This window comes from Protopterus annectens, chromosome 8.part1 (assembly GCF_019279795.1).
Source record: "Protopterus annectens isolate FY-2018-M chromosome 8.part1, PAN1.0, whole genome shotgun sequence".
Lineage (NCBI taxonomy): Eukaryota > Metazoa > Chordata > Ceratodontiformes > Protopteridae > Protopterus > Protopterus annectens.
The window spans coordinates 79,338,674-79,366,413 of NC_056742.1; positions in this window are offsets into that span (position 1 = coordinate 79,338,674).

The window sequence follows — 27,740 nt, forward strand, 5'->3', positions numbered from 1 at the left end:
TTGTTTGATTGCCAACTCACAGCCTGGACTCTGAGAGGTAGCTGGAGAACCATGATATAGTAGAGTGAGAGATGTTAAGAGGAGCAAGTTTGGATAATAGTAGTCTATGAGAAAAAGTATCAAAAGCTTTGGCTAGATCTAAAAATAGGCAAGAAACTAATTTAGTGTTATCACCTGATTTTGTGATAGTACTGATGAAAGATGTCAGGGCAGTAGCAGTTATGTGCTTTGGCCGAAAGCCATGTTGTGTGGGGGTAAAGAGATTTTCTTGGAGAGTATGATCAAGAAGCTGTTTGTGGATGCATTTTTCAAGAATTTTAGACAGGAGAGATAAGAAGGAAATAGATCTGAAATTAGAGGGGTCTGTTGTAGTACTGCCTTTGTGTAATGGGATAATATAGATTTTTTTCCAGATATCAGGCACAGAGCATTCCTTGATAGATCTGTTGATAAATATAGAGATAGGGAAAGTGACAGAATTAACAGCTAGTATTAGGAATTGAGGAGGTAAGTTATCAATTGATGGAGAGCATGTTCTTAGTTTGGTCAGAAGTGATTTGATATAGGATGTGGGGACAGATTTAAGAGAGATGATGGGAAAACCGGCAGTGATTGGTGGTGGTGGGGTAGGCAGTAGTACCAGTTTTGGTGATGTTACGGATGGAATTGATGAAGAAGGAATTTAGAAGCATAGCTGTCTCAGTGGGGAGCTGTTTGGGCAAGGATTAGGGGAAGATCTGCAAAGATGCAAGAACTTATTAACAGATTGTCAGACTTTTGGGGGGTTAGAGTGAGGATTAAGTGGTTTATGGAAACATTTTTTTTGTCAAGGATGACTTTTTTATTGGTTAAATTGTGGAGCTCTCTGTATGTGTGAAGATCAGAAATGGAATCGGATTTGTTCCATTTTTTTCCAAGCACTGCCTCTTTTACTCATTAGGGTTTTGGTGTCTTGTGTGAGCCAGGGGGCATATTGAGTTTTAATCCTTAGTTTTCCGATAGGGGCTAGGGAGTTGAATATACCTAGAAATATGTTGTTAAAGGGAAGAAAAGCATTATCTAGGTGTAGATTGTGGAGGAAGGCCCAATCAATTGAAGAGAACAGGGTGTTGAAAGTGACAGGATTAAAGTTTGAGAGTTTTCGACAGTCTTTGTATTGTTGGGGTTTGTGTAGTGGAGGTGAGTGTCTAAGTATGTAGGTGGGATGGTGATCACTAAGTGTGTCAGGTAGAGTGGAGGGGTTAAGGTACAGGTTGGGATTAGAGGTGAGGACCCAGTCTAGGGTGGAGCTATAGTTACTGTGCTTGTTTAGACGGGTTGGTTTGAGATCATCTGGATGAAAACAAAGAGGCTTATGGAGGAGTTAGGGCTTTCAGTGGTTAAGGCATTCCAATAAATGTTTACATCTCCCAAGACAACAGTCTCATAGGTGATGTTTTGTGAAATTCAAGAGAGAAAGTGTTCTAAGATAGGGATGTTATTCCCAAGGAGTATATAGATGGCAGCAATGGCTAACTTTTGGTGAGTGTTTAAATGACAGTTAGCTATGAGGATTTCAGCCGGGTGAACATCTGGGGGAGTTGCTAAGAGAGGGTGAAGGGTGAGCTGGTTAGAACAGAGGATAACCACACCTCCCCCTTTCTTTTTGATGCAATCATGCCTTAGGATATTATAGCCAGGTGGAATTATTTCATTATTAGCTATATGAGGCTTGAGCCAGGTTTCAGAGAGGCAAATAATATCAGGGGTATGTGAAGATGCCCAGGCATGGAAAGGGGAGATTTTGTTCATGAGACTTTGAATGTTCATAGAAAGTATAGTTAGGTTCCTAGTGGAAGTTGATGTGGGAATGTGGGAAGTATTAGGTGTGAAGTTTTGTAGGTGTGAGTGGTAGGCTGGAAGAGAGGAGCAGTGGTTGGGTTCAGGATTTGGGTGCATGTCTCCAGATAGTAGCACATTAACTATTCATTTTCTGAGTTAACTGAAGATGTTATTCTGGGGATGGTGTTCTGTTTTGGTTATAAGAGGTGAGGTAGGGAGAGGAAAAAGCTTAAGTTTATGTAATGAGGAATTAGTATACATAAAGAGAGATGGTGCTATAGGGAAGGAATGAATGTGAGAGAGGTTGGCTAGGGAATAGGTACAAGTGGGTGAGGAAAGTTTGAAGGGCAGAGTGCCTACATGACAGGTAATGGTCATAGCCAGAAAGAGAATGGGAATGGTAAAAATAAGCACAATGATTCTATTTGTATTAACTGGTTCAGGAGTTGACATAATGTAGGTGTTTGGGGTAAAAATCTAGAGGTTTTAGAAGTGGATGTGTATGACATGAGAGAGTTGAGGGGGTACTGAGTAACAAAAAGAAATGTGGTTGGTTGACAGTAGTAGGAAAGGAAGAAGTTGTTGATTGGAGAGTGTTAGGGGAAGTTGAGGGACAGGAGGGGGTGCGGTTAGTGGAATAAGAGTATAAAGTTAATGAAAGAGGTAGTGGGTGGTAATGGGGGAAGGGTAAAGGAGTGGACTGACACTGAGCGGAGCGAGGGTGAATGGAGCGTGTTGCACTGCGAAGTACGCAGCCAGAGCAAGCAGAACAAAAACAATCAGCTTCTGTGATAGAAAAAACAGGTCAGTGCTGCAGACAGTATAACAGACCAGTATAAGTACTGCCTTTTATCAGTCTTGTCTTTAACTCGTATAAGGAACTACACTGTGGCTGCTATTACCTCTATAGCATAGGCAGGGATATTTCCGCAATGTTTTGCCAACATTAAAATTCAAAATAAGGTAGCAGAGGGGAAAAAACTTCATTTTACAATGATTAACTGTAGTATAAATTGCTAGACAGGTAGGTTGTTAAAACAAAGGAGGGGAGCTCTAGCTTCATACAACTGTGAACACTATTTACAAAGCACAGAATAAAGGGAGAGTAATTGAACTATAGATACAATTTTACTGTTGCAAAGTATGTTGATAAAACATACACTGGTGATAGATTTGTAAACTTGACAACAGGGGTCAGTCGCTGTGACTTGTAGACTGCTCTTGACTTGGAAGAGGTTTTACTTTGTCCTAGGAGAAAAATGCGCATTCAACAACACACAGGGGACCTGCAAAAAAAGGAAGAAATAGAATTAATGAATAACTGGCAATAGAATGTACAAAGGAGCAAGTGGAAGAGCTGAAAGAAGAAACAGTAGAAGAACAGAAAGAGAAAGGGGAGATATTAGGATAGTCTGGAAGTGAGATAGTGCAGGGAGAGGTAGAAAAAAGGAGACCAGATAGCAGAAGCAGCTAAAAGCTCAGAGTAGACTATGTACAAATGAACACCAACAATCTGGCACAGTATATACACAGGAGGAATAACATTATAGTGATGCAGAGTGATATATTCTGCAGTAAACAATTGTTTTAGCCAATGAACAACGCCTTTACAGCAACTACAATAGAAAAGGAAAAACTACGCCTTTAGTACCTAAAGCAGTGAGTCGAGTCAATTATATGCATCATATCAATCACTTAGAGCTCATATGCATTGTTTAAGCAAGATAACAGCACGCTAGGTAAAGCATAATGTAAACAGTATTTGTTCATGCATCAGGTATGTAACAATCAAAATACTAAGCACTAGGTTGATAGTCTAGGAAGGGCAGGTCTGTGAGACCAAAGCATATACGGCAGACATACAGTCAAGGTAAACAGACAACACTCCGAGAGTAGCACGTCTACATACACTTGAGGTAAACTAACAGAGCCCCATGCACAACAACTTATATGCACAATTTCATTAAAGCTCAGATAAGAAAGTTCTGCTTAAGCACTAAGTACTCCACAATACTTGCATACCTCTCGTGTGTACCTCATTACGAGGAACGTACCTCGTTTGGCATCTTAAAAAGTTCATGTTCCTCGAAGTTCCTCAAAGTTCCACATTGAAAGACTCTGTCACACCTTCAGTGTCAGGAATTGTTTTTAAGTGAAATCCATTGTAAATAGAAGTGAATCATATTAATGCATTAAAATATCTTCTTTATAAGTAAAACCAAATTATTTTAACCATCCTATGACCTTCCTAGTAGTCGTTAGTAAGCCATTAGTATGTGTTCCACATTTTTCCCATTTGTCCCACATTATGAGGGCTAGTGTTCCTCGTTTTGGACATGTAAGGTTGAGAGCTATGAATACTTGGAGCATAAGCTAGACTAAGCTGGGTTTAAACATACAGTTAACCAAAGCAAGTGTTTGAACTTAAAACTTACAGAAAGCACAGCATAACTGGGGCAAGCACATTGTCGTGGCTCCGGGAGTAGAAACGAGTGCCTATTACAAATTGAAAATGGTGCCGTAGGTCAACCGACAAAAAATAACCTCCATTCTCATGCTATAAGAGGGGGAGGGTTTACCAATACTGCACCTACGCGGCCAGAGCGAGCAGAACAAAAACAATCAGTTTCTGTGGTAAAAAAAAAAAAAAAAAAAAAAAGAGGTCAGTGCTGTAGCACAGTATAACACACCAGTATAAGTATTGCCCTTTATTGGTCTTGTCTTTAACTCATATATGTTAGTATACTGTGCTATTACCTCTATAGCATAGGTGGGGTGGGGATTTTTTTGCAATGTTTTGCCAATAGGGAAATTCAAAATAGGGTAGTAGTAGGGGAAAAAACTTAATTTTGCAAAGATTAACTGTATTATAAATCTCTAGACTGGTAAAGGGCTTTCCGTCAACTGTACGCGCTGTTTACAAAGCACAAAATAGAGGGAGAGTCAATTGAACTATAGATAAAATTTTACTGTTGCAAAGTATGTTGATAAAACATACATTGGTGATAGATTTGTAAACTGGACAACAGCGGGTCGGTTGCTGTGACTTGTAGAGTGCTCTTGAGTTGGTGCAGGTTTTATTTCGTCCTGGGAGAAAAACGCGCGTTCAACAACATGCAGGGGAAACTGGTGATATATTTATAAACTGGGAAGCAGGTTTCGGTCACTGTGACTTGTAGAGAGTTCTTGAATTGGTGCGGGTTTTACTTGGTCCTGGGAGAAAAACGTACGTTCAAGTACAGAGGAAACTGGTGATAGATTTGTAATTGCACTTGCTCACTAGGGACATACCTTCATACCACACTTCCATGTGTCCTAATTACTTCTGCTGTTTATATAATCTCCAGTGTTACTGTACCTTTTGAGTAAGGACTTCACCAGATATGACTGGGTTGAAAGTGAAAAGTTTCTTTGGATAAGTCCACTTACCCAGTTACCGAATAGTAAATAAACTCCCCCTTGCACCAAGCAACTGAAGGATAGTGAAATCTGATAATTTTACTGAAATCCACAAATGATACTGTATAACTATATCTCAAATGTCATTGCAACTTGAGGGGAAACATAACTCGAATAGATCGCTGTTTAAGCATATCTGTGCATTTTCCTAGCTGTGATTTGTCATGCATTTAGAGTTCTAGGGTAAACATTTCTAATGATAGTAGTGTCTGAGTTATGATTTTATAAGTGAAGCTACAAAACCAGAATAAAATCAATGTACTTATTCCTATACATGAGCTGGAAAACTCTGAAAAATGTTTACGAGAATAAATGTAAAAAAAACTAATAAGGTATACAATAAAACTGGTGTAAATGTAAGGGTCTACTCTTTGCAGCAAATACTTTACAGTAAGGAACATCATAATTATGATGATAAGAAATGAAAAGTACTGGCTAGAGGGGAGCAAAGCAAACAAAAAAAAAAGAAAAAAAAATGATTGAAGGAAAGAAAAGAACATTGAAAGTAGGTGGATTTAAAGGCATGGACTAGATCACAACGTAGGAAAAGTGATTGCATAATATTAAGAAGAGCTATATAGAACAGGTCACTAATGAAGCTTTAAACTTACTGTAGAGGAACACCAGGAAGCAAAATTACCAGATGTGCAGGAGAAATAGTTATTCAATTCCATTAGAAATTTAAGTTCTCAGAGTAATTAAGTATTTGAGGAAAGGAAACGTACTTGGTTTGCTAAGGACTACTTAAGGGATATGGCAAAGCCAGTGTGCTTAATGTTCAGTAATGTACTTGGTGAACAGAATTTTACAGATACATTGTATAATGGGAATAATTATGGTATCTATTAAATGTTGGCATCCCAAATAATTTTAGATCCTTAATGTAAATGTGAAAATATACAACTATGAGATCACAATGTGTCATTTGTTAAGTATGTTGTAAAAGCTTTCCTGACTTAACTGTGATAACATAGTTTTTAATAATATACTTTTGTTCTCACTTACCTTTTTGCAGTGTTCCCTTAAATAAAGGTCACTGTGACAATTAAACAATTCCAAGATGGCAAGGCTCTGGCAGTAGATGAGATTTGCCTGGAAATGATGAAGGTGCTGGATATTGTTTGGGTATCATAGTCAGCATTCAGAGAAGGGTTCCCAATGGGAGAAGGTGTGTATTGAGGATAAGCTTTGAACCCACTACTATTCATACTGATAATGGACTACAAAAGTAAACATGTCAGAGGATAAATACCAACAAAGCTGCTGTATGCAGACAGTGTGGCATTACAAGCAGACTCTGAACCTGAACTTCTGTAAATGATAGGGAAATGGAATGGAAAACTGAAGGCACAAGGGATGAAACTGAGAATAGGCATGTAGTTGACATGGCAACAAATGGGAGAATTAAAAGAAACTGAAAATAAATTGAGATAGAAAGGAAAATGTTGGAATGGGGTAACAGCTTCAAGTGTCTGTGGAAGATGGTTGAGAAGAAGGCACTTCTGAATAAGGAGGTCAAAGCTAAAATCAGATGGGCTGCAACCAACTCCCAGAGAGTCAGAGGTAGTGTGTGACAGATGAATGCCAAAGAACTTAAAAAGTGAATTGTACAGAACAGTGGTGCAACAGGTACTTTTGTATGGTACAGAACCCTGGTTAGGAAAGACACAGCAGTTGAGGATACTAGAGATGATGATCATATAATGCCTCAGATTGGTTGCTGGATGCATACTGTGAAACGGACAAAGAAATAATTATATCAGAGCAAAAGCCAAAGTAGCTCCAGTTGCAAAATTACACAAAGAGAATTTGGGCACGTGTGCAAGAAAGCAGAAGACAATTTGATCAAGATGATTTAAGAGACATAGGAAGAAGGTAACAAGAAACATGCATGGATTCCATGAGACAAGGCCTGCAACAGTCAGACATGACTGTTGAAAATCCATCCATCCTCAACCCCTTTTTTCCATTTTGCACATGGGGTCAGGTTGTCACTTCTGCAGTGACAAATCATCTCAAGCCAAGGTTTACACTGCTGGGTGGCTAGCCCTGCTGCTGTAGTTCATTCACACCACTCACTTGTACACACACTCTCACCTATGTCCAATCCACCTACTGCATGTCTTTGGAATATGGGAGGAAACTGGAGCACACAAAGGAAACCGCATGTGACCATGCATACCCCATAGTGGATCAATTTCTTTTCCTTGTAAGAATGTTGGAGGGGCTGAGGTAGTCCACCAGAATGGTCCATATACATTTTATGGACCTAGAGAAAGCTTATGACGATATGGTCCAGAACATCTTATGGAAAGTGCTATAGCAGCTCATTGTCCCAGGGCCACTACTGGATGATATTCAATCCTTGTGTTTAGAGAGTGAGAGTTGCATCCATATTCTGGGTGATAAGTTACAAGGCAGGCAGTGGATTTCATCAGAGGTGTGCTTTATCTCCCTTCTTGTGTATTATATTCATAAACAAGATAGCAAGGCACAGCCAAGATATGGAGACATTCAGTTTAGGACTGTAAGATTTGTAGTTTTGTTGTTTGCAGATAATATTGTTCTATTGGCTTCAAACAACTGTCACCTTGAGTGTGCTTTAAAAATGAATTCTCCAAATTGGAAAACATGATTCTCTCCTGAATAATACTGAACTATCCTCTACATATGGTGGAGGAGAATAGCTACCACAGACAAAGGAGCATGAGTATCCGGGGGTCTTGTTTCTGCATGAAGGTAGAGGGGGATCAGGAGACTGATCTTTTAAGAGGTACAGCAGCATCAGTCCTGAGGGTGTTGGAATGGACTGTGCTGATGAAGTGAAAACAGAGTAATAGGATGAAGTTTTCAGTTAATGGCCAGACTTAAACATCTTCATTAAATTATATTTTAACCAATGACATAGATACACATAGCAAAGAAAACAAACCACAGCAACATTTTCTCATTATTTTTATGCAGTATACATACGTTTTCTTTTCAACAATTACCATTTCCTCCAACTTTATGTAAACTGCTCAAATTCTGTCTTCACTGAAACCTCACTCCTCCTTCTGAAAATTATTCTGCATGTATTGTTTCCACAAATTCCATTTATTTCTAAGTAATTTACTCCTTCCTTTTTCTAAAATTCCCACCTATAATGCTATCTCCTTTGCAATATGCAATGTGCAGTTTGTTTTGATTATGATTTCTATTTTCTAGTAATTACTTGTTTGCAGACAATAGCATTAAACTTAATGAGGCCTTACTATGTCTAAGCAATTCAGATCCTATGTCCAACTCAAAAGAATAACTTCCTTAGTTACAACAATTTGCTCCCCCAACATTTCTGGCAATGCTCTGTAGAGGATTTTTAAAATCCACCAACTCATTACGTTCCACAAAAAAACATGGTCCAGATTACCTGCTTTCCCAATTCACCTCCAGCATTTTCTATCTACCTGTGGAAAAATTCTCTGAAGTCTGCCAGGGTAAACCATAACTAAAACACTTCCAAGCAAAATTCCTAAACCTTCTGGACTTTCATGCATACTTCATAGGTTCATACGGTCTTACTAAGTTTATGCCCAAGAGACTGTCAATAGGCACAGCATCATCTCCCAGTCCTGGTGGGAAACTAGCAGTGCCCTTCCCCACATTAAGCAGATTTTCTCCACATATTCCTGGTGAAAATTTGCTGTCAGCAATCCAGTCATTCAGACTGGTGTTAAAGGTTGCTAGAGAAGTACACTGATTAATAGATAAGGACAGCCTGTTCCAGAAATAGAGTCCACATTGTGTCAGGTATCTGTCATGCCATTTGGTCTTGTTGATGTGATAGTGTTAGTTTAGGTCTGCAGAGTGGATGTTTGCTTTATCAATCATTTTTATTTGGTTGAAGGAGTTCAAAGAGTGTAGAGTCGTTCATAGTACAGAAAGCTAAGAAATGGTCACCACTCAGGACACTGAGTACAGAAACAGAGCTTTTAGTCTATCAGAGTAATTAAGGATACTGAGACTCAAGATCGTTTTGGTGAGGAAACATTGAGGTCATACAATCTGGTTTTGGTGCTTGGTCAGGCACATGCTGAATGATGCATTATATTCAATGATGGACCTAATAAGTGGGAGTATAACTTCTTTGTACCTTGATGGGATACCAAGAAGGATAAGCTGTGCAACCTAGAAGGATTTTCTAACCACAAGGGATTAAAGGGGAGTCTGTTAACATATGCACTCACGTCCTTGATGACTGTTTCAAATGTAAGTGGAATGTTATCTATATGGTAAGCAGTAGTGATGCTAGATTTATCGAAGGGAACAATGCTGCATTTCTTGGTGTTGAGGTCAGCCCATGATTATTACACCACACATTTATTTGGTTATGTCCTTGCTGGAGAATTGGAGAATGGAGAATTTGATGATCTGAATGGGATTTGGTGGTAACATTAGTTCGCAAACTTGGTCAGCCAAAGTCATTTAATATTGGCTTTTGGTGGTGGTGCTGCGGTAGCGTTGTCGGCTCACAGTAAGATGCTGTTTTGTTCGATTCTCAGCTAAAGCATCTTCTGTGTGGAGACATGCGTGAATGGGCGTACCTTCGTTGAAGGTTGTGCGTCAGAGCTGGCAACTCGGTACGTAAAAATCTACTGCCAATCATTAGCGGGCCGGAGTTCCGTTGTGGCGACCCCTAACCGGGAAAAGTTGAAAGACACAACATGTCACAGAGATATACACCAAAGCGGAGAGGACTCTCACAGAGCTTTGTGGGACACCAGATAGTGATTTTTTTCTGCCTAGAACATATACCCTCAGCATTAATTAATGGTATAGATTCTACCAGACAGCCAATTACCAATCCAGCAAACTATGTATCAGTTCATGTTGAGTTTGGAGAGACTGTAAATAATCTCAGTATGGGGATAGTGATAAGGCCTTGGCATGGTCTAGATAAGCAGTGCAGACTGCATGCCCCTCATCCTTGGCCTCAGTAACCCCTTCAAAGACCTTAACCAGAATGAGCAGGCATGATCTGTCTTTTACAAAGCTAAACTGATATGTATCCAGTGTTACAAAATCACTTTATCGTTGTTTATTTGTTCTGCTATAATGCTTGGTAGACAATCCATATATATTCCCATTGCTCTTTTGTAACAGCCTTTACAGTCTTTCTCCTCAGTCTTTTCTAACCTCCTCTGATTGATTTTTACAGTTATCATGAAATATTTTATATGCTGTGCTATTTATACATTTTTAACAGCAGCTTCTCCTCTAGACTCAACTAAAAACTCTAGAATTGATGGTATTTCATTTACCAGTTCCTGTTCCGTTTCTCTTTGACTATTACTTTATCATTCCTGAGTAGAGAAGGCACTCTCTAATTTGTAGTCCAGACTTCTGTACAGCCTCATCCAACTACTATTACCTTTCCTTCTCTAATTATTTGCTAACAATACTTTGGTTCCATTGCTAATTTTCTCCAGCAAATTCCAGTCCCCTGTGTTCTATCCCCTACTTGCAGTCATCCCAATTTGTAAACTCTCCTATCTCCATTATTAGAAAACTTTCAGCTACTTTCTTATATATTTAGTATGGTTATCATTATTCTCATTAAGTACCTGCATTAAAAATCCTTCACTTTCCTTATGTTTTAAACTCCATCCACCCCCACCCCCAGATCATTATCATCCCTTTCAACTCTGATTTGTAATCTTCTGCTTGTGTTATATATATGACCCTTAACTTCGCAGCTCTGAAATATCCGTTTGTATAGGGTAAACTTAAACCACCTTGTTCTCTGGGAAGGGTAAAGGTATTCAACATAACTCTTGCCCTCTTCCTCTCCCAAATAGTTTGGACACTCTTTTGGGGTTAATGAATCAATAGAAAAAGATGGGACTGCAGGCACAAGTGACAGAAACTGGGTACCTTTGCAAGGTTACTGGACTCATTCTCCATGACAGTGTGTTAATTGTGGCAGTGTAGTAGAATCTTGGGAGTATATCAGTTGCTCCTCTGGGTTGAGAGGAGTCAGCTGAGATGATTGGAGAGCCTAGTGATGACTACCTTCCACAGGATGTATGCCAAGCATAGCCCACTGGGAGAAGGCCCAGGAGTGGACCAGAATATGCTGGAAATCTTATATCATTCATCTTCTTTGGCAATGCTTGGGATTCCACAAGAGGAGCTGATGACTCTTTCTGGGTACAGAAAAAGTCTGGCCTGCCCTTCACACCTTGCTATAACCATGATCTTCACAATGGCAAAAGGGTTGCAGAGGATGGGTGATGGATGGATGGATGGACCAATAGGTATATGAATAGTAACATAAGGCAGCTATTGTCCTCCACCACAGTCTCAGAAGTGCTGCAGTGTGGAAAAAAACATACATTTTTCAAGTCTGCAGTTAGTCAGCAGTTCTACTTTAGTATGTCTTGTTTGTGTAATCAACAGCTGGTAATCAGCTGAGGACATAGTCATCTCTATGAGAAAGTGAGCAAAGCACATGCTCTTGGCATTTATAAAGCAAACAGATATGTCACTGGGAAACTCCACTTAACTATTATAATGTACCAGTCATGTCATTACTTGATTACTCGCCAGAATATTCCTGTTTAAATATATATCTGACTACACCTTCTATTTTAAGACATCTAATCTCTAATAACATGTTTGTCTATTATTTTATAACAACAACCCCCTCCAGTAAGTGAGAAAGATAACAGTTTTTGAACTAGAACCCGACTGTCAACCATACCAAATTCCTCAGTTTTTACCAGTTTTGAGGTCAAAATAATGGGGTGCCACGAATTCCTGAGTGGCCCATTTAATTTCCAAATTTCCCAGGCTTTTTCTCAAATATTGTTTTGGGGAGAAATTTTTGCTGATGTCATCACGCACAGGGGGCGCACGCAATATCAGCTTTGTGACCAGACTGCCAGCGTGTTGGAATTTGGCTGATTGCTGGAGAGTGTGCGTACTAACTGTCTGTTTATTTCCATATGGCAACGTGTGGGGTGAAAGTGGCGGGCAGAAAAACTTTCATTTAAAAGTTATTTTTCCAGTCTGGTCTGCATGCTGTCTCCTCCTGTCCGCAGTAAGTTTACTGTTTTTTGCCATCTCCGTTTGGCCATTTGGAAGGAGAGTTTGCAGTCCAGTCTGTGCATGTTGTTTACTCCTGTCCAAAGTAAGTTTACTGTATTTTTTTACTATCTCCAGTCACAAGGAGAGTTTGCAGTGCTGCTGATGATCGGAGGGGGGGGGGTGTTATGTTTACTAGTTCTGCTGCAAGGAGAAGTCCAGAGTTTCCTGTATATTGCTTGCTAATTTGGTGTTTCCCTGTTCTGAAGTGCCAATTGCAAGTTCTGCTGATCTAGTCCAGAGTTCATTGATTGCTTGTTAATTTGCTGATGTGTGTTAGGTATAACTGGTGGCTAGTGTTACTCAGACTCAAACCCTGCACCTTGGGTAATAGCCATACCACCACCACTTATGATTCAAGGAGCTAAGTCCAAAGTTTTACAGAATGCTTGGTTCATACTTGTGGTCTGTTCCTCTTACAATTTGTGTTTTTCTGGCAAATCAGTGAGAACTGATTTGCCAGAAAAACACAAATTGTAAGAGGAACAGACCACAAGTATGATCCAAACATTCTGGCAAATCAGTGAGAACCGAATTCATTAAGTAATGATAGCCATTAAAGTTTCAGTCTTCCTAACTTTCAGGAAATGCATTGGTAACAGAAAACATTTTATTCTAGCAACTTTTCTAAGATTATACAAGCAATGTTTACAATGTATCCCTGGTTTTGGGCCTATGCCCCCCCGCCCCCATAAATTTTGGCTTTTTCCAGTTTTCTTGTGCTGCATAGTTCTTCAGGGGGAGAGAAGTTTTAGTGCTCCTTATGCCAAGTTTGCTTGTATTTGTTGTTAGTAGCACAACAGGTAATGTACTTGTTTTTGACGCAGAAGGCTGTGGGTTCTACTCCCACAGTGCGTGGATGGATTACTGTACTGTGTTGTACTTTTATTGTTTTTATTTATTGTTGTACATAATTATGTATACAAATGTTATGTTGACCAGAGTGCAGATTTGTACCTATTTTTCATGGGCCTTTGTCCAAATTTTTGATGTTTCCAGGTTGAGAATCATGACTAGAACCTTAAGCTCACGCAGTAATCTGACAGGAAAAGTAGATGAACTTTCTGATAAATAGTCATGCTGCTGTTGAAAAGGATTACTGCAGAATCATCAATTTGATTAGCAAATGCATGGCATTGTCTTAAAGTAGCAGTGTACATGTGCTTTTATCCTTTTGTCAATGCTGTATATATGGAAGCCTGTAGTTGTTTTTTCTTTGACTGGTTAATAAGACTTTATGCATTTTCACTCAGCAGCACTCAGCAGTCTTGCCATGAATGTGCAGCAGGCAGGTTTTAGAAACATGTTTAAGAACAGCTGGGAGGGGTCTGGTTTCTCTTTACTCTTGTTTAGAATTCCTCTTGTTGTAAGTAACATTTTTGGTCCTTTTGCTGCAGAACCTGTCCTTTTGCAATGTGTAAACTGATTTTGTGGATAGTGAAATCCTACTTTCAGCCTTGCCACATGTAGCCTGCCCCTCACTAGAGAATGCGTGCCCAGATCCTTCTCCGTATCGCAATATCATCAAATCATCAATGTGAGAGTCAGGGAACAGGCACTATATGCATTGCTTGACAGCATTAATTTAAGGGACAGGCACTATATGCATGGCTTGATAGCATTAATTTTCAGAGTGAAGGGAAAGAGATGTCTTAACTGGGGGAGTGTGTGTGTGTGTGTGTGTGTGTGTGTGTGTGTGTGTGTGTGTGTGTGTGTGTGTGTGTGTGTATGTGTGTATGACATCAAGTGTATCACTAACCCAAATGGCACTCCCACTCAAGCCATTTCTGCCACAAAATGATTGGTAGTCTGTGTCACTGTTGTGGAAATGATCACCAGTCTCTACCAGGATTCCTGCCAGGACTGGAGACCCACCAAAAGATGATTAGTCCTGTCATCCCTGCCTGGCTCCTTCAGTGACTGAACACTAATTTATCTTGGGGGGTCTGGGTCTCAGTAAAGGCTCAAACTTTCTATGTTGTGCAACCTGTAAATAACAGCATTAGTGATTTTTATGTTTTTATCAACTAATTAATGAGTTATATTATATGAAAGGACATTGAAAAACAAATAAGATCTATTTTTCTTGTGTTTTATATCAGCTTGTTCATAGGTTATTCCACTCAGAGGAGAAAAGTGCACTGATTACAGAGTGAATGCCGACTGCCAATGCCCCTTAGATACAATAATGTCTCAAAATTTACTCTCAAGGTGAAGGACCAAGGCACAACTTGAACCAGCACTATTCTTGGAATTAGACATTTTTACATATTCGCTGTGCAAAAATGTTTTTCTTGATCTTTCTCCAAGTTGGCAAAACCCATTTGGTCAAATCTGACAAAATGAACAGGAAACTCTGTGGAACTTGTATTTTCTATAGGAAGCTTCGACACTCATAACTTCCATGCCGAGTGTGATCATCTGTCCTTTCGCCCCTAAAGTAACTAACTTTTGTGGTCAACATTTAGTTGCTTTTTCTATTTCCCAGTCTCATCTAAATGGGTTTTGTGGACTTGGACCATGCTCAAGCAACCAGATACCCTCTATACCCTATAAAATTCATTCAATAACTTTTATTATGAATAAAACAAAAACATAGCTGCCCAAACTGCCACTGAAACCACAAAACAAACTAGCAGGATGTCATCACTGATGGAATAAAAACAAATCAACCAATGTACAAGCAAAGGTTAAGTGCTTTCATCCCTTTTAATGACAGTATAGCAGGACTTCATCAGAACCAAAAGCCAGCCCATTAAAACTCCTTAAATATGCCAGTGCATAATTTGTCACTAAATGGATTATTAATTTAAAGCAACCATGTTTTAAAAAACAGCCATTTGTCATATTTTTTGTTTGGAAACAAAACCTAAACAAATAAATAAAGCCATACCTGTCAACCTGCAGGCAATGGAAAGAGGTACAAAGGCCCTTGAAAAGTAGGTACATCCAGCAAAAAAAAAAAAAAAAAAATCTGGTAATCTAATTAGCATAAAATTTGAATACCAAATAGCACATAACTCTGTTTCTAGTAGGAATGTGGGATACTAGTCAGAAATATATTTAAAAACATAGAGTGACAAATGTGATAGAAAAATATAAGCATTTTATCAACGAGACAGTGTAAAATCTGTAGCCTTTATTGAAATGCATTGCAAAATTCTATCAACAACGTCATTTATTTTTGCTTCTAAAAAGGGGAGATTCAGATGTGTGTCCTTCTTCTTTAAATTATTGGTGTCACTAGTATGTTAATTATGCAGTGTAGTTTTCTGAGTAGTAGACAGCTTCAAAAGTTACGAGTGATGAGGGGGGATTCAGAAAATTGTGTGAAGGGGTAAATCAAGTCTGAAAATAGGGACATACCTCCAAAAATAGGTACATCACATTCAAGGGTAAATTGGGACTGAAGATAAGAATATTCCTCCAAAATAGGACAGTTGCAAGTTCTGAATGAAGTTAGTCAGGTCTCAGTAACTACACTGTAAATCTAAAGCTATTTTTATCAAATGATACTGCTATAGTTACTGGCAATATAAACATAAATACACTTCTCTGGCTTAGCTCATATGTCCATTCAAATGGGATGAGAATCAAGATTGAGAAAGGGGACATGCTTTGACATTGCATCATTGATTGAAGAAGAAAACTAATAGCTCATGACTAGCCATTGAATGACTCTGGCTCACCCAGAAGTCAAGGCTCAGATGTCAGATATTCAATCTTGTTAGGAGGATCCACCAATGGCAGTAATGCCAGCTATTTCTATGATTCAGTATGCTAGGTAAAACCATTGACTCATCATAACAGCTGCCTCCTGAGACCTTGCCAAAGCAGTTTGCTAGAAGAAATACCCTGACACTATAAGCTGCAGTAATATTATTAATATCTGTAGTTAATACAGGAAGAGCAGAGCTGCATGGAAATCCCGTCTCTTGCACTACAAACTCTGTTGCCAGAAGCACATGCTGGTATAAATGTTTTACAAAATTATGACAATGAATAAGACACAAGGATCTGTGAGGAAGGTAGCAAACTAGAACTATAATATCATAACTATGCAGAACATTTTTCAACAACCTCTGTAGGCCAACATTTGTTGAAACACACATTGCCATGATTAGTGTTGTGCTTTTGTATAGGGTAATGTTTGTTCAGGTGTGTTTATCACTGCTCTTTGTTCTGTGTATTATTTATATGTGTGTAGTATAATTATGTTTATGCTTTTCCTTCTTTTGTATTGTTCTGTAACATGGTTATGGCTGAAAGTGGGCTTCAGTGGTCCTGTTAATCTACCTAAATTAACTAGGTAAAACAATTTTTATACCATCACATTAAACAGCAAGGTCCTTCTAATCAGTGTAACATGCAAATTTACTTTGCTTTTAAATTAAGCTGCTAGCCCCTTTTCATTGTTAGTCATCCAAAGTTCTTTCTTCCATTTTTACCTGCAGATTTCTGTTTGGTCAGTCCCTATTTTATTGAAGCTATGCACCATTGTTAGGAGTGCTGCATTTTACAGTAAACTAATGACACCAGAAGAAGCACACTTCTCACTTCATTCACATACTTATCCACAGCAAAGACACACAGTTACAACACAGATTTTGTGTTTTGAAATCTACAAATCTATGTTGTCCTCAGGCCCCACTTCCCAATCACAAAACCCAATGCATGTAATGGTACCATTGATTCCACCCAGTTTATTAGATGACAAAATGCACTTGCAATGATTGAAATCATCAGCATTAATACTGATATCAAATGATTTGTAAATAAAACAGTCATAAATATACCTCTGAGGCCTCAAGTATGCAAACGGTCCCTGACCAGGCAGCATGATAGGCCACACTCGTCAGCTTGTCCAGCCCTCAAACCAAGTGGCAGACCCTCACTGCCAAGGATGACCAATTACTCTGGCAAAGCATTATTGACCTCTTGCTCACCCAGTCACAAATGTTGATAGAATGATCCTCAAAAGAAAAAAGGGGAATGGAAAGCGTGGGAGGCTATACAGCAAATACCCCAATATATTTGCATTGTGGGGGCTAGTAGAATTCACCAGCCACTTTGCTGGCTCTGGTGAAATACTCCCTTCTGCCAATCTCCAATAAAGACTAGACGTGAGCACCAGTAAGGGATGTCATACACTTGCTCCAGTTAGTTGCTTCATATAAATGAATTAAACTTGCACAAAGACCCCACTTTCCAATCACAAAACATAATAGATACAAAGCTATTGCAACCACTTTATTAGATGATAAAATACCATTAGAAATAACTGAAATAATCAACATCAGTACTGACATCAGATAATTAATTCATGAAACAGTCATAAATAAACCTCTTATGCTGAGCAGCCCCTGACTAGACAGCATGACATACAGCCTCACACTGGTCAGCTTGTCCAGTCCCCAAGAGAATTGGCATATCCAGAGTGCCCCCTCAGCCAAGTATGGCCAGCTACTCCAGCATATTATTATTGACTGCTTGCTCACCCAGTCATGAACATTGAGAGATTGGCCCAGGAATGGAAAGGAGGATAGATCACACAGTGACTACCCATCAGGCTGCAAACCTAAGCTGCCTGTTCCGACCTTTCCTAGCAATGCTCATACTAAAGCCAAAATGGCCAAGAGAGAGAGAGAGAGAGAGAGAGAGAGAGAGAGAGAGGTTGAGCTACCAGCTCAAATTGCTGGTTAGGTTTACACACTATGAAGCCTACCGCTTTCCAAACCTTTATTTCTGTTTATTTATTTTGAATAACTACTCAGCATTCTAAACTAATCTGAACTGAACAAATCTTGCAAAAAGGATGTTAAATGAAAATTAAACAAATCAGCTTTGTTATATCATTATTCAAGTTTTGATTTTTTTGTGATGCCTGAATGTTAGTAAGGGTGGGAGCAGCATAAAAAAGTGTGAAGAGGAGATCAGTAGTAGCATGTGTAGTTTTAGTCGCATTGGTGAGAAAGTTTTTGGCTCTGTAAATTATCATTAGTTTTTGATTAGTTTTTCTTATGCAATTTTGTATATGTAGGTTGAATTTAAGATAATCATCTGCTTCTTCTTCTTCTCTTTCTGCTGTTCCCATTAGGGGTTGCCACAGTGGATCATCCGTTTCCATTTCTTCCTATCCTCTGCATCTTGCTCTGTCACACCAACCACCTGCATGTCCTCTCTCACCACATCCATAAACCTTATCTTAGGCCTTCCTCTTTTTCTTTTACCTAGCAGCTCCATACTTAGTATACTTTTCCCAATATATCCAGCATCCCTCCTCATCATATGTCCAAACCAAACGTAATCTCACCTCTCTGACTTTGTCTCTAAACTGTCCAACCTGAGCTGACCTTCTAATATACTGATTCCTAATCCTGTCCATCCTTATCACACCCAGTGCATATCTTAACATCTTTAACTCTGCCACTTCCAGCTCTGACTCCTGCCTTTTTGTCAATGCCACCATCTCCAATCCATGCAACATAGCTGGTCTCACTACCCTCTTGTAGACCTTCCCATTCACTCCTACTGGTACTTGTCTGTCACAAATCACTCCTGACACTCTTCTGCACCCATTCCACCCTGCCTGTAGTCTCTTCTTCACCTCTCTTCCACACTCACCATTACTCTGAACTGTTGATCCCAAGTACTTAAACTCATCCACCTTCACCACATCTACTCCCTGCATTCTCACAATTTCTCTGTCCTCCCTCTCATTCACACCCATATATTCTGTCTTAATCCTGCTGACCTTCATTCCTCTCCTCTCTAGAGCATCATCTGCTATCATCCCTAAATAATTTTCTATGAGAAGTGACTTTGGTGATTGTATTATCAAAAGAGAGGACTTTATAGAGTCATAAGTTCATAGGTGTTTACTAGGCTAACGACCACAAGGGCCTTTTTAAGCCTAGCCATGCATCCCTTAATAAGTGTAAGCAGGGCTTGGGAGATGAAACAATTACAAGCAGGTGCCTGGGAGAGGAACCAGCTACAGGTTGCCTGTGTCCATTAGAGACATAGGTACCAAACCAGGGATGAATTTCCTGTTCCCCCATCCAATTGTCCAAGGTACACTTAAATTGGGTTAGGAAGGAACTTTACTTCACATGAATGGGGAGCCTGTTCCAGAGATGGGGTAGTCTCTAGAATACATACCCTTACTTCTCAACTTCTTACAGCAGGAAATCTGGACACAGCCGCAAATAATGAGGGGACAAAGGCACAAAAATAGGGACAATTTTTAAATATTGCTTTTACAAACTTAGAAAGTTGATAGAATAACAGATTTTGTATTAGCATGGATTTTCTGAAGGGTATGAAGTCTGAAACTTAAATGTGTGTCATTATTTTCTGACTTCAACCCTCAATGATTTGTTAATGATCTGACAGAAAACCACAACATTGAGATACATACCAAAATTCTGAGGCAAAAATATGGACATTCTGTGAAAATCTGGACAGTTGGGAGGTATGTAACTTACTTGTTTCTCCAGCAGGTCCTATATAAATGTTTTTTTTTTCCTGAGAGAGGGATTTGTGGAAGAAGTAGTACTTTTTTTTTGAGTGTGAATGTTGAGCATGACTTGTGAGTTACAAAGTCATGTTTCAATGGTTGTTAAAGTTTCCTGAGTAATTTTTAGAGGTGTTATCATATGTGCAAATGAGTATCTAGTCATCTAAATACTGTATTAGCGATGCCTGGTGTGTGGCTATGTAGAGGGTGTTGGTGAGAATGTTAAAGAGAAGGGGACCAATAAGAGAGACTTGTGGTATAGTATTGGTGACTAGGAGGTATGGAGAGAGAGTGGAGTGCCATTTTACTGACTGATACCTATTGCAAAGGTAGATTTTGTACCATAGAAGGATGGGCTGAGAAAGACCTAATGTGGACATCTGAAGAAGAGCTTGCTGTGACAAATTGTGTCAAAGGCTTTAGACAAGTCTAGAAATAAGGAGGAGACTAGTTTACCATTATCTCCAGCTTTATTGATAGTATATGTATAGGTTAGAACTACAGTGTTAGTACTATGGGAAGGACGGAAGCTATGTTGTGTGGGGGAGTTCTTCCTGCAGATGATGGTTTAGCAATTGTTTTTAAATACATATTTCAAGTATTTTGGAGAGGGGGGGGGGTAAGATTGCTGTATGTCTAACGTTTGTGATGTCTGTTGAATTTCCTCCTTTGTGCAGAGGGATAATATGTGACTTTTGCCAGAGAGATGGAATGTTGGATTCCTGGATTGAACTATTTATAAGGACTGAGACAGGATAGATAATTGGCTGATATTTTAAGGTACTTGCTTGGAAGATTATCAGCTGAAGTAGAACATGGTTTGAGTTTGTTTAAGAGTAGTTTTGTATAGGATGTGGACACAGGTTTGAAGGAGAAAGTGGAAGTAGTGATATGTGACTGCTGGGCAGGGTTGGAATTAGATGTTGGAGAATCCTTGGTTAAATATACTATATTATGTATGAGAGTTGAATTGTATTCCATTTTGATAAGTTAAGCTAACAGACCTGGAAAGCACTACAGTATATGTCACAACTGCAGTATGATCTAGAGTCTGTTTTAAAACTTAGATCAGTCTTATTTGTTTCTCTTTATGCAAATACACTCATTCTGCTGACAGCTATTTTTGAGTTTATTGGTGTACCTTTGCTGGGGTGGTTGTAGGTGTTTTGTAAATGGTAACATTTCACAGCATTACAATACAAAGTATAACATTTGATTAATCATGTGATGAGGGCTGACTGACTTCCAGTTTAGTTTGGTTACTGTGCAGATTTATATCTATCTGATTTCTGCAATTGTATTTCCCTGTTTTGATGTTGGTCCATGTGGGCAGGGAATAAGACACTACAATGCTTTCTCTGTCCCCTGCTCACAGAATGATAATGGAGTTGAGCTGTAGAATGAACCACACCTCACACTTTGATCTGGTTTGAGATGTATGTACTTTAAGTAAGTCTCTTATATGTTGGGGTTGGCGTAATGTTTAAGGTGTTTATCTCACAAATAAGAGGTACAGGGTTTGATTCTCATTAAAGGAAATTTGCTAGGCTTAAAATGGTTCACAATGGCAGCTAGCCTAATACTTACCTATGAATGAATCTGTGTAAGTCTACTTGTGAAAAAATACTAGTGGAAAAGACTGCCATGGTTTGTGCTGAAAAGTGTTTGAAAACAAAGACGCCAGTTAAGAAGTTGTGTTGAACCTGAAAAGCAGGTAGAATAATTACATTGTATGAAGAAAAAGCCATTTGGATACTTCTAAGTAACTCAAAATCTGAGGACAGAGGCAAAGTGCTTCTTATGTTTCTGCTTGAAGCAGAACAGCTTAGTCACCATGCTGTGTGTTGAAACATCTAGAAGATTAAGAGAACTAAACAGCTCATACCCCAGAGTAAGGTACTATCCTGCCACACTGGTGTATTTGGCACATAGCTTGATTATCTGTGGGTGCAACTGGAACAAAATCTCTGGAAAAAAAGGAGACTGTGCATAAGGCCTTAGCATCAAAGAAAGGGCAATTTACAACAGAGGAAGTTAGCACTGGTGATGGTCCACCTGAATGTAATGAGCCTCTGACAAACCAGGCTAGGTAACTGCAGGTACCTGTGGTTGTTGGCTCCCCAGTGGTGTGTAGTTCTGATCAAAGGACAATGCAGAATATATATTAACAGACAGTGTGGGAACATTTGTAATAATGTTGAAGAGCATGCTGTAAAGGAGAGAGAGAAGGTAAACAAATGAGTGGACCAGCCAGATGGTCCTATTCCTAGCAAGAGACAATCAAAAGGTGTACCTAGATTTCCTTGTTATTCATGCCAGTGATTTTATGAAACTGAAAGTGAAGCTCTTAGTTTGACTTTGGTCAGCACCGCCATCACAGTACATCATTTCTGTATACTGATGCTATAAACTAAAAACATAATATTCCATTTACACAGTCTAGTAGTATATCTGACTAAAACGTGATTACAGTGTAACAACAACTCAGCTGCCCATGGAATGAAAATGCTGATAATGATAATACTTTTACTTTTACCAAAACTATCCAATGTTCCCTAATGGTGGGTAACCCACTTGGATAAAAGGTATTTCACCAGAGAGTGAAATCCTTAACAGTCATGTCCAATACCTGATAAGACTATTTATTTCAAGTGGGGAATAGTTTCACAAATATGAGTATATTAGAAACTGATAACCCCCAAGGCAGCATGTGTTCTACTCTTACAAGGGAAGGAAATATTCTGTTATGATAAGTAACACAAAGAGAGACTTTTATACAGAAACTGCCATCTCTTCACTGATGCACTTGGAGGGTTCTGAGATGGGACTATTTGTGGAAGGGCAGTGGTTTGTTGCTCTATGGGCAGGTTTGTTGTCATCAGAAGGAAGAGTGACATTACATTCTTAGAATGTATACTGATATAGGCAGTAAAGTAGCTTGGCAGGGATGATTTGCAACAGGAGAGTAGTGTTTCACTCAGACAGCTAAGCTGTTGTGGGGGTGCTATTTAAGAAGGCATCTAGATCTGCTTGGGTGCAATCTGTGTTGAGGCTATTGGTGTAGCATAGTCTTCAGTTAGCATATCTTTTCCTCCCAGTTATATCCAAGGTAGCATCAGATAGCTGAAAGTCTTTCTTGGTTGCATGTCTCAAGATTCCACAAACTGGCACCAGAGGCAAAAGAAAATCCCACTGCAATTCAACTGGAAATCTGCATGACTGGAGAGAATTGATGATTCAGTTGTTGAGATAATCGGCTTTTATTTCTTGAAAGGCATACAGGAAAGGCCTTTATATCTCTTCAAATCTCTATACTAGATAGCCTGTCATAGAAATGTTGTGGTTCACAACCTTTTTTCTGCAATATGGTGTGACAAAGGTGTCTATTGAATGAGGTTATTAAGACCTATCAGATACTGCTTTCTGCTCTAAGCTGGTTGGCTAGGCTTGTTTCCTTGCCAGATTACCTATGGCAATGGATCACTGCATGGGTAATCAAAGGATGAGAATAAGTAAGGTATCTATCAAGGGATAGTAGCTGACCCATTTACCAGACCTTGTTTTGTTCTGTTATTCAAGGAATGCACTCTGTGTCTTATGATTAATACATGCATGCAGTCTGGGCCCCTTTTTCTCCTTGGTTATAGGTAGGTGCTTTTAGAGTAAGTGAGCTCCTGCAGTCATTACACAGGAGAGATATTACAGTGACCTGGGATATACTGTTGGCATAAAATTCCTGATCTAAAAATGATTAGCAGGTATCAGGGCACCAGGTCCTGTCATGTAGGGCATCTTGCCCACTTACTTGCTTGGTGCAGGGGGCAGAAGCAAAGCTGACTCATCCAGCCACTACTATGAACCAGCTCCCCATCTCCTCAGCTTTTCAATGAAGAGCTTATAGACCAACCCCCCCCTCCCCGGAGCAAAAAAAAAAAAAAAAAACAGACATTCCTTCTGCTAGCACACCAGCCAACTGGACAGATGCACAACACCTTCACCCCCCCTCCCTCCTGCCCCAACCATTCTTCTTTGCATTTGTGGTGTTGTCTAAACTATAGCAACTGTTTAAAAGTAAAAAAAAAATCTATCTGAATAAGTACAACATAAAACAATATTTACAAAAATGTATAGAACAATATTTTTATAAGAATGCATACATTAAAAATGCTTAAATGTACAAAGTATTCATTATAAATATAGAATTGAACATACTCATATTGCACAGTTCAAACCACTGAGGACTTAAATTTACCAGAAACAGACTGGAATAATATTGATTCTGCAACTAAAAAAGCAACAAAGTACTGGAGAACTTGAACAAAAGGCTTTAATAACATGAAGCGCTTTTCGTCCAGTACAATGACTGGACTTCATCAGACAAATTACAAAAATAATGAGTGTCCTTTTATACTCAGTTAAAAACATAATTAATGAATCACTCCAATCAATTAATCAATTAAAACATTTTCAGCTAGGTGTTATTAAGTACTAGGTAACCAAAAAGCAACCTTAAAGGTGTAAAAACCTAAAAACAAACAAATAAATATCTCACATTGTTGAGTCTATAAACGACCAGCATATATAAAAATTGTATATACTGAAAAGTTCATATTCATAAAAGAATCTGACAATGTACAACTATTAATGATTAATTCAGCTTATAATTCAAATACTTTTTTCAAAAATATATATATATATATTATATACAAGTATAAACATAATTTATACATATTTAATAATTTATGAAATCAAAACATATTTATGTCGCTATTTAATAGTTATTAAGAATCCCACAAACCAAAAATTAGTTTGTGGTTATGATTAAAACTAGATTCATTCATACTAATATGTAAACACAAGTTACTACTATATCAAGTTGTTACCTCAAGAAAAAATGGTAAGCCAAAAGAAATTCACATATATAACAATAAGTGTACTTCAAAAGGTTGTTATTATCTATTTAAACTTCTTAGTTTCAAGAGACAAGAAATTGAACAAGTGTCGTTCAAACCTGGGCAGTGATATGAATTTAATCTAAATTGCCATAGGAGTTCTAATTTTTCTAACAGCCAATTATTTGGACCACCCCTTAATTTAGGTACAACCTGATCTATAATCCTAATAATCCTAATATCACCTAGTTGAAAATGTTTTAATTGATTAATTGATTGGAGTGATTCATTAATTATGTTTTTAAGTGAGTATAAAAGGACACTCATTATTTTTGTAATTTGTCTGATGAAGTCCAGTCATTGTACTGGACGAAAAGTGCTTCATGTTATTAAAGCCTTTCATTCAAGTTCTCCAGTACCTTTGTTGCTTTTTTAGTTATTGATTCTGCAACATCAGTAAGGAAATTATTCATAGCGTATATTCAGGAACAACAATTGTCTCAGATTGTAAAAAAACTTACTGGGGACAGAACATACTAGACATTGTTTGTGTTCCCAAAGAAATTACTGTAACTTCAAGTCAAGTTTTATCACCATTGATATGCAGTGACCATGGGGTTATAAAGTTTAATTTGTTGCTAGATAATTCTGCCAAACTGAAATATAAGCCAATGCACAGAAGGTTAATGACAAATTATATGGAACCAAAACAGTCACTATGTAAACCTAACTGGACTGAGGTGTTCAGTGGAAAAAGTGCAGATGGAATGTGGAAAGTTTTAAGAGAGAAATTGTTTGCATACAAAAAATCCAAAAAAAAATGTTTACCATCAGGATCTAGGCATACAGCATCAGGGAGATATATTTCCATAAGAACAAGATATCTGATTAAGGTGACAGACAAAAAAATATAAGAAATGGAAGAGAGGTTGAACTACAACTTTGAAAACTGAAATAAGCAAGCTGGACAAACAGATTAAGCATAATGTGAGACAAGATCAAGAAAAATTTGAAGAAAATGTATATAAAGATATTGAGCATAATAGGAAACCTTTTTATAGATACATGAGATGTGGACGAAGTAAAGACACACAAATAAACTGTGTTATGATTCTAACATTTATTCTCAGACACAACAGATTATAGATATATTTACAAATTCATATGCAAAACAATTTGGCTCCACAAAAGGGGTGGTAAGTTGCCCTAGTGATATCCAGGTAACCCCAAATACTGGAATCAAATTAGATTATATTGAAAAAGAACTATGCAAACTGGATCCAAACAAAGCCCTGGCAGGAGATGGAAAAGGAATAATGACCTGAAAACACTTCAGCAAGAACTTACAGTGCCATTATATTGATTATTCACTAGGTCATATAACTATGGAGAGATTCCTCAAGATTGGAGACATGCGCTTATTAAACCTGTTTTTAAGGGAAAGGGGAGTAGGACAAACCCAGAGTCATATAGACACTTAGATCTACTTTCATGTTGTGGAAAAATAATGGAGAAGTTAATATTGGATAAGTTATTCTCAGAACTGGTTAGGTTGGGACGTGAGACCATATATCAGCATGCGTATGTTGAAAACAGATCTATTACCACCTGTAACATAATGTTCGATAACAATATAACAGCTATGAATAAAAATGTGCTGTGATGTAATTGATATAAATTTGACTTCAGCATTTGACAGGGTCATACACATAACACTGAGCAATAAATTGGTACAACTAGGTATTGATGTACTCTTGATAAGATGGATAGCTGCATGGCTTACAAATAGGACATGGCAAGTATCATAGAGCAACTGGACAGGCGAAATCCTTGGTTACAGTCAGGGTGTCTCACAGGGCTCTGTCCTAGGCCCTTACTTGTTTAGATTGTATCTTTTAGACCTAACTTTTTCATCTGAGGTGTTCTACAGTCTATATACAGATGATCTGAAATTGGGTAAACTAATTACATGTGTTGCAGATTACACATGTCTGCAAAATAACTTGACTACATTGACCATTTGGGACAGGAGAATAATATGCTGATAAATACATCAGAAACTAAGCATATGAAATTTGGTAGGTATAAATTGAAAGGTGAATATTTAATACAGGACACAGTGATTGAAACTGTAGACTCATTTAAGGACGTGGGCATATGGGTCGATTCAGAGTTTTTCTAATCATATCAACCAATTGGTTAATGATAGTTATAGAAGTATAGGTTGTATAAAAAGATTTATAAAGTCTAGGAAATCAAAAATAATGATGTTATTGTTAGTTACATTAGACCCAAATTTGAGTATCTGATAACAATATGGAAACCCTATAAGAAAACAAGCATAAGTAAACTGGAAAGAGTATAACAGAAATATACTAAGGGTATCCATGGATGAGCAGTTGAGGCAGAACTGGCAGCTTACAGTGGTAACACAAAAATGTTGTAGGATATCACCAAGTGACTTTCAGGAAAGTATAGTAAGCCAGAGAGACCTGTTAAAGATAAGCAAGGGAAAACCATCAATAGTATAGAACATCAACTGAAAAGGTGGGTGGAACACTTTGAAGAACTTCTAAACAGACCGTCACCTCTAAACCCTCCAATTATTGAGCCAGCCAATGAAGATCTATCAATCAATTGTGAAAAGCCGAGCAAGGAGGAGATCAGGAAAGCCATCATCCAAATGAAAAATGGGAAAGCGGCAGGACCAGATAACATCTCGGCAGAGGCCCTTAAAGCAGACCTGACTACATCAGTGGAGATGTTGTATCCACTCTTTGAAAGAATCTGGGCAGAGGAAACTGTTCCTTCAGAATGGAAAGAGAGCCATCTCATTAAGCTTCCCAAGAAAGGGGACCTTAGCAAATGCAACAACTACAGAGGTATCAATCTTCTATCAGTTCCAGGAAAAGTTTTCAACCGTA